This window comes from Myotis myotis, unplaced genomic scaffold, assembly GCF_014108235.1.
Source record: "Myotis myotis isolate mMyoMyo1 unplaced genomic scaffold, mMyoMyo1.p scaffold_m19_p_14, whole genome shotgun sequence".
In the NCBI taxonomy this organism is placed as follows: Eukaryota; Metazoa; Chordata; class Mammalia; order Chiroptera; family Vespertilionidae; genus Myotis; species Myotis myotis.
The window spans coordinates 19,961,985-19,978,627 of record NW_023416318.1 but is presented as its reverse complement, the minus strand read 5'-3'; the positions used below and the strand labels follow the sequence as shown (position 1 = coordinate 19,978,627).

The following is a 16,643-nucleotide window of genomic DNA, read 5'->3' as shown; positions in this document are numbered from 1 at the left end:
AGAGTCACTTGGTCAAAAATATTTATTGATAATCTACTCCATACTAGATTCTATTATAGGTGGTGAAGATATGATAGGGAACAAGTCAGACAGAAGTCCTGCCCTCAAAGGCTCATACTCCTGAGTTTATTAAAATAGGAGAAATTTAAACTAGCATGTATTTATGCAATTTAAACTTCGTTAGCATGCTAGTTAATGGCCTCAGCTTCGTAAGGCAGCCCTGAAATTTTGGGGGTGATTTCCCCCCCTAATTCAGGACTGTGTTTGCTTATTTAAGCAATTTGTGACAAATTGCCTCCTTTACTAGCAATGCTACTAGTATTGATTTTAAAAACAAATGTGACCATGCTATTCTTCCTTCTCCTCTCCAACTCCCTATCCCTCCCTTCCACTTTTAAAAAACCCTTCAGTGGCTCCCCATTACTTCACAAGAAAAGAAACCCCAACTCCCTAGCTGCTAGGGCCTAGCACATCATGTAAAAGGCACTCGGTGACTGGGCCATGCCTCCCGGTCTTGCTCATGCTCTGGGGTTTACACATCGTCCACTCAGGCCGCACTAATTGTCAATCCTTTACACATGCTGCTTCCTCAACCCAGACTACTCTTCACTCTCTTCCTCCCTCCAGCACCTTCACTGATTTCTAGGTTGGGTTTATCTACGACCCCCACAGTTCCTATGTCTTCATCCGTCCGGGGACTTGACCACTGCAGTGTAATGGCCCGCTTACACTCCAGCTCCTGACTACAACGGGATATTTCAGGATGTGTACTGGGCTGGACACATAGACACCCTTAATAAAAGATGCTCTGAGTGAATAAAGGAATTAATGAGCACACATTTACAGATGACATTCCAAGCAGGGAGAATAACATGAAGAAAGTTAAGCATGGTAAATTAGGGACTCTGAAGGAACTCAGAATGGCTGAAAAACATGTCTGAAGAAAGCAAGTGGCTAAAGATAGGACAAAGGAGAGAAGCGAAGTCCAATTCAGTCACTTGGACAATTTAGACTTTATCCTAAGGACAATTGTGAGTCATGCTCTAGCCCATTTGGCTCAGTGGATAGAGTGTCAGCCTGCAGACTGGAGGGTCCCGGGTTCGATTCCAGTCCAGGGCACATACTTGGTTGCAGGCTTGATCCCTGGCCCTGGTCAGGGTGCATGTGGGAGGCAACCAATCAATGTGTCTCTCTCACATTGATATTTCTTTCTCTGTCTCTCCCCCTCCGTTCCACTCTTAAAAAATCAATGAAAAAATATCTTCAGGTGAGGATTAACAACACCAACAACAAAAATAATAATAAATAAATGTTTTTTTAAAAAGTGAGTCGTTAAAAGATTTTAGGAAAGGAAGTGATTATATTAGCGTTTTAGAAAGCACACTGAAAAACAGATTTGGGGACGAGGAGATTTGTTAGAGGAAACCAAGGAAAAGCTGGTGGTGGCTTGAACTAATATAGTGGCTTTGAAAATGGCAGGAAGTGGAAGGATTCAAGAAATGTTAAAGGGGTAGAATTGTCAGAACTTGGTGTTTCGTCAGCTGTACACCTTCCCTTCCCAATCAAGTGATAAACTTCTGAAGAGCAGGAATTCTGCAGTTTATGTCTTTGTATTTCATTAAGTTACCTATGGCGCTTACCTATAGATTAGGTGTTCAATAAATATTTGTTGAATTATTAGATGAATAATTAGTGAGTGTTATACACAAGGTAGAGCTGATAAATTCTTACCCTTTGTAAAAAACAATATCTTTGTATTGATTTCAGAGAAGAAGGGAGAGGCAAAGATTTGATTGGCTGCCTCCTGTACGCCTCTACTGGGATAGAGCTTGCAACCTGGGCATGTGCCCTGATGGTAAATCGAATTGTGACTTCCTGGTTCATCGGTTGATGCTCAACCACTGAGCAACATCGGCATGGCTAAATCCTTACTCTTAAAAACAAAGCAAAACAGCCCTGACCGGGTAGCTTAATTGGGTGCTGCATTGTCCTGATGCACCAAGGTTTTAGTTCAACCCCTGCTCAGGGCACATGCAGGAGACAACCTATGAGTGCTAGATGGGTGGAACAACAAATAGATGTTTCTCTCTCTCTCCCTTCCTCTGTCTCTAAAAAGCATATACAAATAAATACAACAACAAATCAAGAGTGATTCAGGTACTCATTTTAGGCCTGAAAGAGATCAGAAAAGGCTAGCTTGGTGGAGTGTTGCTATTTTCCAAAAAGGCAAATATAACCCTGGCTGGTGTGGCTCAGTTGGTTGGAGCGTAGTCCTATACACTGAAAGGTCACAGGTTCGAATTTAAGTCAGAACCAAATGCCCAGGTTTTGGGATCTCCGTGGGGGAGGCCACCGATCAATGTTTCTCTCTCTCTCTTCCTCTCCCTTCCACTTTCTCTAAAATCAATAAAAGTCTGTCCTCCAGTGAGGATTAAGAAAAAAAAGAATTTCCTATTGGAAGAAAGGAGACTCTTATTTTAAAACATATGCTGAAAAGGATCTCATTTTACACAATCTGTACAATGAGAAAAATCTGTGCAACCAGCCACTTAGAATCGTATCACATAGAGAACTGTTGTCCAAAGCAATGTAAAAATATACTGTATACTATTATATGCTACATCTGTTTGGAGAAATCTTGTCACTTAGAATGTCAGAAATGTCAGAAACAATGTTCTCTGTGCTTTCCACAGAGAAAAATCCTCTATAATTTTCAGATTCCCTCTGGAAATCCTCTTGTAACTCATAAAATATTGAACTATGATTCATGAACTTACAGGTCAAACCAACCCAAAAAAAGATGTCTGAGCCTGGCCAGCGTGGCTCAGTGGTTGAGTGTGGACCTATGAACCAGGAGGTCATGGTTTGATTCCCGGTCAGGGCACATACCCAGGTTGCTGGCCCCATCCCCATTGTGGGGCGTGTGGGAAGCAGCTGATCAATGATTCTCTCTCATCATTGATGTTTCTATTTCTTGCTCCCTCTCTGACTGATTAAAAAACATAAATAATATAGATCTTATTATTTAAAAATATATCTATATCAACCATATTTTAGGTTAGTAGGCTTGCAAATATATATTTTTTTTTTTACCTCAACCCACAGTAAAAATTTTACATTGTGACCCAGTCCACATGTACTTGTCTACACATAAATGACTAATCTGCTGACCCACATAAACTGTGAGGTAAATGTGTGGTTTTTTGAGCTGGAAAAATAATAAGTTGAACTGATGCATTTTTAGGTTTAATTTTGCAGGAAAAATAAGATAGCTGTGATATCTTCCCTTTTTGGAAAACTGATTCTGTTAGTTGCACATCTGTGAATCAGGCTTTGTAATGTACTTTTTCATTTGCTACTGTGCAGTAGATTGTTTATGTGTCTACACATAAATGACAGTCGTTTCATGAAACATTACTTACCTTTGCTGCCGTGCAGTCTGGACATTTTCTCTTCCATTCTGTTCTGTTTAATTTTTAAAAGAGCCATTAAAGTGATGGGTTATGGCCTGCCACTTGAAAACCTCAACTTTCATCATCCCATATTTAAGAAGCAGCAGTGATTAAAGACTCTAGGGGCAGATGTCTGATTTTGAATCCTAGCTCTGTGATTTTGTTCAAGTTCCCCATATTCTTTGTGATCCAACCTCGCCATCTGTAAAATGAGGATAACAACAGAACCTACTTCCTAGGGTCATTGTGTGATTTGGTAGTTATACATGTAATACTTGTAAAGCTTGCTTCAAAGTCCCTACCACATGATAAGCACTCCATACATATTATTATCATCATCACTATTATTATTAATCACTCACCAGGTGTTTCCTGAATCTGTGTACAATCCTTGGTACCAGGCACTCTCAGGTATTCCAAAGACACACTGTTCTCTTGACTCATCTTTTATTTGATTGATAAATTGTAACCATAAAAAATTGTGTGGTTTTTTTTTTTTTTTTTTGACAAATTGGCTTTTATAAATTAGTGAGGTATACTGCCTGTCACTTGTTCAAAATTGTTTCCCTAGGTTTAAAAAAGTTGACTTCTAGCTCTGGCTGGTTTGGCTCAGTGGATAGTCAACCTGCGGACTGAAGGGTCCCAGGTTCGATTCCAGTCAAGGGCACATGCCCAGGTTGTGGGCTCGATCCCCAGTGGGGGGCATGCAGGAGGCAGCCAATCAATGATTCTCTCTCATCATTGATATTTCTATCTCTCACTCTCTCTTCCTTCCTCTCTGAAATCAATAAAAAAATATTTTTTTAAAAAATTGACTTCTATATAATTATCAGATAGTTACCCCTCAGAGTAAAGAATAATTTTATCACAGAGGGAGCTTATCAAAGTCATCAAGTCACTCTGAAAGGAGATTCCAGGTCTGAGATTCATTTTCAGATGGTGTTTACAGTCTTTCCCTCTGGTGAGGAAATGTGTTTTAATAAGACATTTAAAATCTTGTTTGTTGCCTTTAGAATTTTTACTCATTCAGATTCACACAGCTTGAAGTGCCTCATTTGATATCTACAGCATTAATTATAGTATCAAACAATGCCTTTTCCTCTTTTTTAGAATGCCACAGGAAGGAAAAAAAAAAAGATACTTTTCCCCTAAAGTCACAATCTTCTAAACAGACATTCAAAATTTTATTACTTAGCACCTATAGCAGCAATAATGTCAAATTATTTACAAGATGAAGACAGAATAAAAGCAATTACAGATTTTAAATTGTGTATTAGTGTTGTTATTTTTATTTTGGTAAGCAAAATGGAATCTGTTGTTATATCATTTGAATTCTTTTTTTTTTAAGTATATTTTTTAAATATTTTATTGATTTTTTTTATAGAGAAGAAGGGAGAAGGATAGAGTTAGAAACATCGATGAGAGAGATTGATCAGCTGCCTCCTGCACTCCCCCTACTCGGGATGTGCCCACAACCAAACTACATGCCCTCGATCGGAATCGAACCCGGGACCCTTCAGTCTGCAGGCAGAGACTCTATCCACTGAGACAAACCGGTCCGGCAGAGTGAAAGTTGCGCCTGGGTGTGGCATCTGCCCTCTGATGGAGGGGCAGACGCCTCATTTGAATTCTATTAACGTTGGCCAAGTATACAAGATAGCTCTTATTAGAATAGAAACTCCCTAATGACAATACAATTCCAAGATTACCACTTTCAGAACTGTTTCCCAAACTGATTTCTAGATGATGAAGGCAGCCAAAGAGTTACTGTAAAAATCACACAAATTAGATAGACATTCCTCAGTTCCCATATTTGTTTTTGCTCCTCTGCCAGAGCTATGCACTTGCTTATTTTTCTTATAAAGTTCTCTGAGGCTTTTCCTAGTAGAATAATTTCGTGAGGTGGTAGCAGGGAGTAGTATTGGGCAGTTGGGTATGGTAGAATGAAGACTATGAGGCCTGCTAAATGTGGGGGCAGATATGGTCTCCCCAGAGTCCCAAGATTTGATTACTCTCTACAGTAAAATTATACCAACAGGCAATAGGATTTATGTATAGGGATAACCTTCCTAAAAGTGGTTAATAATCTGCAGCTTGAAGAAATCTGTGAATTCCTAGATGAGGTAAAGTCAAAGAGGAAACGAGCGTGGTTCAATGGCTGAGCATGGACCCCTGAACCAGGAAGTCACGGTTTCATTTACAGTCAGGGCACATGCCCAGGTTTGGGGCTCAATCCCCAGTAGAGGGCATGCAGGAGGCAGCTGATCAATGATTCTCTCTCATCATTGATGTTTCTATCTCTCTCTCCCTCTCCCTTCTTCTCTGAAATCAATAAAAATATGTTACAAAAAATAAAAATAGAGAGGATACGTTTCAGTGAAGTATAAAAGGATGTGCAAACCAAGTAAATTTGTAACACAAATTTGAATATAATTGGTGATGAATTGTTGTTTGAGTTGAATGTGGACCTATGAACCAGGAGGTCATGGTTTGATTCCCGGTCAGGGCACATACCCTATGCAATCATTTAACACTTTGTCACTATCATTATCCTCAACAGTTACAAAAGCCCCTTAATCTTTGCATAGCAGCCAGAAAGATTTTAAGCAGTGAAAATCTAATCAATTCTTTCTTCTGCCTAAAATCCTTCAATGGAAACTCATTGTTCTTTTTTTAAAAATATTTTTTTATTGATTTTATTGATTTCAGAGAGGAAGGGGGAGGAGAGAGACATAGAAACATCAATGATGAGAAAAAATCATTGATTGGCTGGCATCCAGGTTCATAGTTTGATGCTCAACCACTGAGCTATGCCAGCTGTGCCTCATTGTTCTTTTATGGTTTTGTTTTATTTTTCAATTATAGTTGAAAAATACAATATTATATTACTTTCAGGTGTACAGCATAGTGATTAGATAAGTATATAACTTATGAAGTTATAACCCTGATAAATTTACTACCCATCTGACATTATCCTATCTAATAAAAGAGAAACATGGTAATTAGAGTACGACCACTACCCTTCCCATTGGCTAATCAGGGCGATATGCAAATTAACTGCCACCAAGATGGCGGCCGGCAGCCAGGCAGCTTGAAACTAACATGAGGCTTGCCTGCTTCAGTGATGGAGGAAACTAACATTCCCCGCCTGCCTTGCCGGCCTCTGAGCCTGCAGTTTGAAACATTGTAACAAATATAGAAGCTAAACAAAACCCCAGAAACCTGCTTTCAGCGAGCCGGGATCTCAGAGCTGCAGTTATACATTGTTTCGATTATAGAACCCAAACAAACCAGATACCTGCTTTCAGCACCAGAGGCCTCAGAGCTGGAGCCAGAGCTAAAGCTGGCCCAGAATAAAAAAGAAAAAAAGGAGCAGTTGCGAGCTTCGGTCACCCGCCAGCCTGAAAACAGCCCTCAGGCCCTCACCCAGACTGGCCAGGCACCCCAGTGGGGACCCCCACCCTGAAGGGTGTGTGACCAGCTGCAAACAGCCATCATCCCCTCACCCAGGCTGGCCAGGCACCCCAGTGGGGACCCCCACCCTGATCCAGGACACCCTTCAGGGCAAACCAGCCAGCCCCATCCATGCACCAGGCCTCTATCCTATAGAGTAAAAGGGTAATATGCCTCCCAGCACCGGGATCAGCGGAGCCGCGAGGGATCAGTGTGACAGGGGGCAGCGCCCAAACCCCCTGATCGCCCTGTGGCTCTGTGTGTGACAGGGGGCGGGGCCACAACCTCCCTATTGGCCCTGCTCTGTGTGTGACAGGGTAGAGCCATAACCTCCCCATCAGCCCTGCCCTGAGGGGTATTGCTAAGGTTGGTATTGCTGGGTCAAAGGGTATATGCATTTGTTGTTTTGATAGATGTTGCCAACTTGCCCTCTATAGGGATTGAATTGATTTACATTCCCGTCAGCAGGCTAGAGTGTGACAGTGGCGGCGCCCCAACCCCCTGATCCGCCCTGCTCTGTGGGTGATAGGGGGAGTTGCCCCAACTCACCTATCGGCCCTGCTCTGTGCGTGACAGGGGGGAGCTCCCCAAGCCCCTGATCAGCCCTGCTCTGTGCATGACAGTGGGGAGCTCCCCAACCCCCCGATGGGCCCTGCTCTGTCTGTGACAGGGGGGAGCTCCCCAACCCCCTGATCAACCCTGCTCTGTGTGTGACAGGGTACGGAGCCCCAACCCCCCTGATGGGCCCTGCTCTGTGAGTGACAGGCGGTGGCGCTGCAACCTCCCCATCGACCCTGCCTTGAGTGTGACAGGGGGTGGTGCCCCAACCCCCTAATCGGCCCTACCCTGAGCATGACTAAGGGTGGCATCGCAACCTCCCAATCTGCCCTGCTCTGTGCATGACAGGGGGCAGCGCCCGAACTCCTCAATCGGCCCTACTCTGAGCCCGACCAGGGGCTGCACCTAGGGATTGGGCCTGCCCTCTGCTACCCGGGAGCAGGCCTAAGCCAGCAGGGCGTTATCTCCCGAGGGGGTCCCAGACTGCGAGAGGGCACAGGCCAGGCTGAGGGACCCCCCCCCGAGTGCACAAATTTTTGTGCACCGGGCCTCTAGTATAATTATAATATTACTAGAGGCCCAGTGCACAAATTCGTGCATGGGTGAGGTCCGGCCAGCCTGCCCCCGACCTGATTGTTCATCAGTTTATGTTGTTCATTAGATTCCACATATAAGTGAGATCATGTGATACTTATCTTTCTCTGACTGGCTTATTTTGCGTAGCATAATGCTCTCTAGGTCTATCCAGGCTGTTGCAAATGGTAAGAGTTCTTTCTTTTTTATAGCTGCATAGTATTCCATTGTATAGAAGTGCCACAGTTTTTTAATCCACTCATCTGCTGATGGGCAGTTAGGTTGTTTCCTGTGACTATTTTTATAACTGCCAGTTTGTACTTCTAAATCCCTTCACCTTTTTCAACCATTCTCCTCCCACCCCCCCCACAAGTATCAAGGCTACAAGTGTTAAGTTTTATTAAGTTTACCTCCAGGGCCACTGCAGAGATTTCTCTCCTCCTTGCTCCTTAAGGGTCTGCTGGCCTTTTGGCTCCCCAAGGACATAAAACCCTTTCCTTTGGGGAGGCAGTTCCCTCTGCCTGCAATGTTTCCTTCATAATATTGGCAACTATATTAGATTTATTTTTAATTCTCTAAAAGTCAGTTCCTAAGGGAGACTCCCAGGTTAGCCTCTCCCTGTAGGGTCTCATTGTACTTTAGATACTATTCCTTCTTCTCACTCATCCCACTGCAATCAAGTATCTTTTAATGTCTTTATCTTTTGCTAAATTAATAGGACCACATGTCTCTTTAATGCTCAGCAGCAAGAACAGTACCTGCCCAAATAGTAGGTGCTTCACAGATCTTTGTAGGATGAAGGAACACATATTCATTGTGTGCCCATTACAGTCTACCACATGCCAGATAATGTTGTTTGGGCACTATGGGGACTCAGTTCACTAAGACGGGGTGTCTGCCTTCAAGGGATCAGACTTGCAAACAAACTGCTAGCACAGAGCAGCCGAGCTTTGACAGGAAGTGGGTAACAGGTGCTTTGGGAGAAGGGAGAAGCAAGTACCAACTCTCAGAAAACATGGAAACAACGCTTTTCCACTTGGCACATGCCAGGCTCTGAACTAAAACCTGTACATTATCTCCCTCATTCAATCCTCAGGAAAACCCTAGGTGGTAGTTAAGGATCTTGCCTAAGGCCACAGGCAGTATTTAATCCAGCTTATCCAGGTCTTCCAGCCCCAAAGCAGAAAGCTACAGCTATATGTACACAACAGCTGACGTGAGTACCTGTGAACATGTCCAGCCACTTCACCATGCCCTGTTAGCAATTTAAAAAAGACCTAAAATAGTCAATTAAAAATTGATTTACATTTTTAAATGCTGAGTATGTAACTCATTTACATGTTTTCCCCACTTTTTTTTCAATAGATAATAAATTCTCACAGTTCAAAACTTTATTTTATTTAAAAATATTTTATTTTTCAATTAAAGTTTACTTTCAATAGTACTTTGTTGTAGTTTTAGGTGTACAGTATAGTGGTTAGATATTCATATACCTTGCAAAGTGGTCCCCCAATATTTCAAGTACATACTCACCTGGCATCTTACATAGCTATTACAATATTATTGACTATATTTCCTATGCTGTACTTTACATCTTCATGACTATTTTGTAACTACCAATTTGTAGTTCTTAATCCTTTCACCTTTTTCACCCAGCCACCCCCCTAATGCCTCTCCCCTCTGGCAACCATCAGTCTGTTCTCTCACAGTTCAAACATTTTTTTTTTTTTTAAATAAGCAGGTTCAGTTAATTTTTCCCATTCCTGTCTCCCATTGGCTCACACCTAGACTACCAAAGGTAATCCATTATAAGTACTTTTGTATTATTCCAGAATTTCTTTATGAGTATACAAATAAAAATATGTGCTCTTATTTTGCCCCTTTTCCCCCACAAAAGGTAGCATACCCATATCATACACACAGTTCTTCACCTTTTTTTTTTTTTCCAGTTAGTATATATGTCCTAAAGATATTTCTGTATCATTAGCTCATCATTCTTTCTTGGCAGCATAGTATTCCATTTCATGGATATATTATAATTTATTTAACCAGTTCCTTATTGATAGACATTTGGATTGTTTCCTTTTTGTTTTCTATTACAAACAATGCTGCAATGAATAATCTTGTACATAGGTCAATTAACACATGTGCAAGTATGTCCCAAGGGTAAATTCCTAAGGTTGGTATTGCTGGGTCAAAGGGTATATGCATTTGTTGTTTTGATAGATGTTGCCAACTTGCCCTCTATAGGGATTGAATTGATTTACATTCCCGTCAGCAGTAAATGAGGGCACCTGTTTTCCCACAGCCTTGCAACACACAGTGTTAACAAACTTCTTGTCATTTGACAATCTAAGCATTTTTCTCACTATATGTAAGGCTGAAGATTTTTTAAAAATGTTTAAGTTTGTATTTTCTTCTCTCAAGATTAACTCTGGCTTATGATGTAAATTGCAGGTACTTTCCTGTAATATTGTGCTAGAAGTTCTAGCCAATGCATTCTACGATATGAAAATATTCTAAAAGATAAGGCAAAGTATCATTATTTGAACATGGTTGTATAGCTAGATAACTTAAAAATGGATTCAAATTAATAAAGTTAATTGAATACCTTCAGACAAAGAAAATTAAGGCTGTCCTGCATTGGACTAGTTAGAACAGCGATTTTCAACCTTTTTCATCTCATGGCACATATAAAGTGATTACTAAATTTCTGCAGCACACCAAGAAATATATTATTTTTTTTTCTGTACTGACCAAAAAAAAAAAAAAAAGGTATAATTTTTATTTATTCACGCCGGACGTTTATTATTGTGTTGGCTGTTGTCAATTTTTATTTGTTTACTTGTTTACTTGTTTTTCATGATCATTTTTCAATTTGACAATCTAAGGGAAAAGAGGTCAGTGCCCCTAACTAAATAGTCAGGTATTGCATGTTTTTAAAATTCTTGGGAGAAAAAAAAAAATTCTTGTGGTAGAATTGTACCTCTGACACCTATTTTATTAAACAATGTCATCCAAGTGAATTCAATGATAAATAAATAAATATTCTTTTGGCCATCAGTGTGCCTGCTGTGGCACACGGGTTGAAAATTGCTGGCTTAGAGGGACAACTGAGCCGGTGTGTGGAAAAGTAATTTTAAGATGATAAAGTGCTCTACATTTGCCTCGCTTTATGTTTAAGACCTCCATGTCAATATCGTTGTTAAGTTATCTGACTGAAAAAGTTGCTTATGACCACTTTCTCCTGCTATCATTCTACCCAGATTCTGCACCCTCTATCCGGAATCTGCTCCCTGCTCCCTGAGTAATATTCTATATTTTGGCAGAGTAAATAGCTTCTTTATTTAAAACACGTACTCACTAGACCTCTAGAACATCATTTATGCCTGGTTTTGCTCCTATTTTAGTTTCCTTTTCTCTGTCTTTATCTTTTTTCAGACCTCTAAATATTGGTATTTCAAGACCTTTAAATATTGCTCACTTCTAAGACTTTTAACTCTACCCTCATTTCCTTGGCGATCTCATCAAAGTCACCAGTTGCTGAGGGCTAGGCTCTACGTGATCTCCCACTACATCTCTCTGATTTTATCTCCTGTTGCATTGCTCTCCCACTCACTCAGTTCTAGCTTCACTGGTCACCTCAGGGCCTTCATATGTATATATGTATATTATATATATATTGATTTCAGAGAGGAAGGGAGAGGGAGAGAGAGATAGAAACATTAATGATGAGAGAGAATCATTGACTGGCTGCCTCCGGCATGCCCCCCACTAGGGATTGAGCCCGCATCTAGGGCATGTGCCCTCACCAGGAATCAAACCGTGATCTCACTCAACCACTGAGCCATAGGCTGGGCCCTTTGCACTTATTGCTCTTCCTTCACAGTCCCTCCCTTACTTCATGCAGGTCTTCGTTCAAGTGTTGTCTCCTTTGTTAGTCCTTCCCTTAGTCATCTTATCTAAGATGCACATACCACCCCAGGCCCTCTCTCATCTCTCATCCTTCTTGTCATTTATACATTTTTTTGTTTACTTGTTTATTAATCTCTCCCCACAAGATGGCATAGACTTTTTTGTCTTGTTCATTGCTACATCTCTAGAGCCTATGGACTGGCTCACAGTAAGTGCTGTAAATGTTGGAATAAACATATAAATGAATGAATGCTGCTTCCTCTGACTAGGATGCCATTCATCTGCCTAATTCCTACTCATCCCTTAAAAAGCAATGTAAATATTACTTCCCTTAAGCAGCCTTTCCTGATTGACCAAGCTTGTTTAGTTTCTCAACCTGTGTGCTCATAATACTATCTAGTTTTGTTAAATCCATCAGAGCATCTTAATTGTTTGTTTACTTGTTTGCTCCCCCACCTCACTGCTATGTCTTTTGTTGTTCTAATTTAGGCACATAGCAAATATCTTGCTGGGAATGGAACTATACTCAGTAAATGTTTGGGGACTGAGTGGTGACTGAATAAATGATGAATGAACAAACCTAGAACAATTTTTTTTTTTAAATATGGAATGCTTCATGAATTTGTGTGTCATGCTTGTGGTAGGGCCATGCTAACCTTCTCTGTATCATTCCAATTTTAGCATATGTGCTGCCAAAGTGAGCACAACACTTAGTATTTTTGATAAGCATAAATTACCATGCAGGAATCCATAGTTTTTACTTCAGAACATATTTATAAATGAAATTTTATTCAGCTAAGACACCTGAATTAGATATTCAACTGAATGGAAAACAGACAAAAATGCAAATAATTTCATATTTACTCACTCATTCAATTCACTCACTCATTCAGGAAATATTTACTAAGAAGTGTCCATATACTAGGCAGTGTTCTAGGCACTGGAGATATAGTTATGCATAAGGCAAACTCCCTGTCCTAATAGGGTTTTGTTGCCATTGCCAAAATAGAACCATGTGTCTTTTTTAAAAAAAAAAATGTTTTATTGATTTTTTACAGAGAAGAAGGGAGCAGGATAGAGTGTTAGAAACATCGATGAGTGAGAAACATCGATCAGCTGCCTCCTGCACACCCCCTACTGGGGATGTGCCCGCAACCAAGGTACATGCCCTTGACCGGAATAGAACCGGGGCCCTTGTGTCCGCAGGCCGACGCTCTATCCACTGAGCCAAACCAGTCAGGGCGAATCATGTGTCTTAATGGGTTTATTTTATGCAGAGCATAGAGCTTGATTCCATTAATTTTTATTTATTTATTTATCTATCTATCTATCTATCTATCTATCTATCTATTTATTTATTTATTTATTTATTCTAGGAAAAGCAGTTTTATTACAGAAAAGCTTCCTACTGCAAGGGAGGTACCCCAGCTGGTTGCCCTCCATTTAATTTTTTTTATTTGACACTGACACACCTAGATCTCAAGTTTAAAATATTTTTATTTAAACATTTTTTATTGCCCTAGCCAGTTTGGCTCACTGGATAGAGCATCAGCCTGCAGACTGAAGGGTCCCAGGTTCGATTCTGGTCAAGGGCATGTACCTTGGTTGCAGGCACATCCTAGTAGGGGGTATGGAGGAGGCAGCTGATCAATGTTTCTCTCTCATTGATGTTTCTAACTCTCTATCCCTCTCCCTTGCTTTTCTGTAAAAAATCAATAAAATATATTTTAAAAAATCAATAAACATTTTTTATTCTTGAAAATAAAAAGTATTTACATATTAAATATATAGAGAGAAATGCAGAAAGAGAAAGTAAATATAATAAAATGTCAACAATTGGTGACTGTAAGTGACTGGTTGCTCATTGTACTATTTTTGCAACTTTTCTATAGATTTGAACAATTTAAACATAAAATTAAAAGATTAAGTATATGTTTACTTGTATTTTCATCTTATTAATATTTAAAATTCTATAGATGTTGCTGGATTATTGTTCAAAAAGGCTATAGTAACACACACACACACACACACACACACACACACACACTATGATAATTTGAGAGTGCCCATATCTACAGTTTCTTCCCAGCACAGGATGCTGTTTGATAGTTACTTTCATTTTTATTTTCCTGGCTACTATTTTCATATATATGTTGGCTACTTGGATTCCTTCCTGTGGATTGCCTGTTCCTCGTCTGCCTTGCTTTTGGTTGGCTTGTCTTTTTCTTATCTGTTTGTAATGATATTAACTCTTTGCTTGTCATATGTGTTGCAGATATTTTTAGCAGTCCTGATTTTCATTATGTCTTTTGCATCTTTTCCCTTGTTATTGTTTGTCCTTTTGTGTAGTCAGGTAGGTCTGTCTTTTTTAATTTGGGCTTCTGACTTTCCCGAGTTGCCTTTGCCTTTCTGGTATCCTATCTAATAAAAGAGAAACATGGTAATTAGAGTACGACCACTACCCTTCCCATTGGCTAATCAGGGCGATATGCAAATTAACTGCCACCAAGATGGCGGCCGGCAGCCAGGCAGCTTGAAACTAACATGAGGCTTGCTTGCTTCAGTGACGGAGGAAACCAACATTCCCCGCCTGCCTTGCCGGCCCCTGAGCCTGCAGTTTGAAACATTGTAACAAATATAGAAGCTAAACAAAACCCCAGAAACCTGCTTTCAGCGAGCCGGGATCTCAGAGCTGGAGTTATACACTGTTTCGATTATAGAACCCAAACAAACCAGATACCTGCTTTCAGCACCAGAGGCCTCAGAGCTGGAGCCAGAGCTAAAGCTGGCCCAGAATAAAAAAAAAAAAGAAACAAAGGACAGGTTGGGTGCTTCAGTCACCCGCCAGCCTGAAAACAGCCCTCAGGCCCTCACCCAGACTGGCCAGGCACCCCAGTGGGGACCCCCACCCTGAAGGGTGTGTGACCAGCTGCAAACAGCCATCATCCCCTCACCCAGGCTGGCCAGGCACCCCAGTGGGGACCCCCACCCTGATCCAGGACACCCTTCAGGGCAAACCAGCCAGCCCCACCCATGCACCAGGGCTCTATCCTATAGAGTAAAAGGGTAATATGCCTCCCGGCACCGGGATCAGCGTGACAGGGGGCAGCGCCCAAACCCCCTGATCGCCCTGTGGCTCTGTGTGTGACAGGGGGCGGGGCCACAACCTCCCTATTGGCCCTGCTCTGTTCGTGACAGGGGAAGGCGCCCCAACCTCCTGATCAGCCCAGCTCTGTGCCTGATACGGGGGAGCTCCCCAACCCCTGATCGCACTGAGGCTCTGTGTGTGACAGGGTGCGGTGCCCCAACCCGCCCCCCCGCCACAGGCTCTGCTCTGTGTGTGACAGGGTAGAGCCATAACCTCCCCATCAGCCCTGCCCTGAGTGTGAGAGTGGCGGCGCCCCAACCCCCTGATTGGCCCTGCTCTGTGTGTGACAGGGGGCGGTGCCCCAACTCCCCTATCGGCCCTACTCTGTGAGTGACAGGGGGGAGCTCCCCAACCCCCTGATGGGCCCTGCTCTGTGCGTGACAGGGGGCAGTGCCCCAACCCCCTTATCGATCCTGCTCTGTGCGTGACAGGGTATGAAGCTCCAACCCCCCTGATGGGCCCTGCTCTGTGCGTGACAGGCAGTGGCGCCGCAACCTCCCCATCAACCCTGCCTTGAGTGTGACAGCGGGCGGTGCCCCAACCCCCCAATCAGCCCTACCCTGAGCGTGACTGAGGGTGGCATCGCAACCTCCCAATCTGCCCTGCTCTGTGCATGACAGGGGGCGGCGCCCCAACTCCCCAATTGGCCCTGCTCTGAGCCCGACCAGGGGCTGCACCTAGGGATTGGGCCTGCCCTCTGCCACCCGGGAGCAGGCCTAAGCCAGCAGGGCGTTATCTCCCGAAGAGTCCCAGACTGCGAGAGGGCACAGGCCAGGCTGAGGGACCCCCCTTCCCTCCCGAGTGAAAAAATTTTTGTGCACCAGGCCTCTAGTCTATATAATAAAAGCCTAAGCAACCATTACGGCGAAATGACCAGAACGACCAGTCACTATGATGTGCACTGACCACCAGGGGGCAGACTCTCAATGCAGGAGCTGCCCCCTGGTGGTCAGTGTGCTCCCACAGGGGGAATGCCGCTCAGTCAGAAGCTGGGCTCAGGCTGACGAGCATAGCTGCCACTGTGGGAGCCTCTCCCGACTCCGCGGCAGCACTCCTGTGCCACGACAGCAGGTACAGCGGGCCAGGATGAGTGTGAGTGGCGTGGCACCTGGCCTCAATTTGGGCTCCTCCCTGGCCACCTGCCACTTGGCACACTGCTACATCCCTTGAGAGGTCCTAAACTGTGAGAGGGCACAGGCTGGGTTGAGGGAACACCCCCGACCCCCAGTGCTCGAATTTTGTGCACCAGGCCTCTAGTAAGTTTATAAGCTGCCTTTCTTATACATGTTTATATAATTTTTTTCTTATATTTTCTTCTAATTACATATTATAATTTTTTTTATATATTTTATTGATTTTTTACAGAGAAGAAGGGAAAGGGACAGAGAGTTAGAAACATCGATGAGAGAGATCGATCAGCTGCCTCCTGCACACCCCCCACTGGGGATGTGCCCGCAATCAAGGTACATGCCCTTGACCAGAATAGAACCTGGGACCCTTGAGTCCGCAGGCCGAAGCTCTATCCACTGAGCCAAACCGGTTTG

At 42.7% G+C, this 16,643-nt stretch overlaps 1 non-coding gene across 1 annotated transcript; it reads right to left on the bottom strand.

Moving 5' to 3' along the window:
* Window positions 1-12,549: 12,549 nt before the first annotated feature.
* LOC118669606 lies at window positions 12,550-12,656 on the bottom strand. The gene has a single exon (XR_004972058.1). It is a non-coding gene; the product is annotated as a U6 spliceosomal RNA (small nuclear RNA).
* Window positions 12,657-16,643: the final 3,987 nt, after the last annotated feature.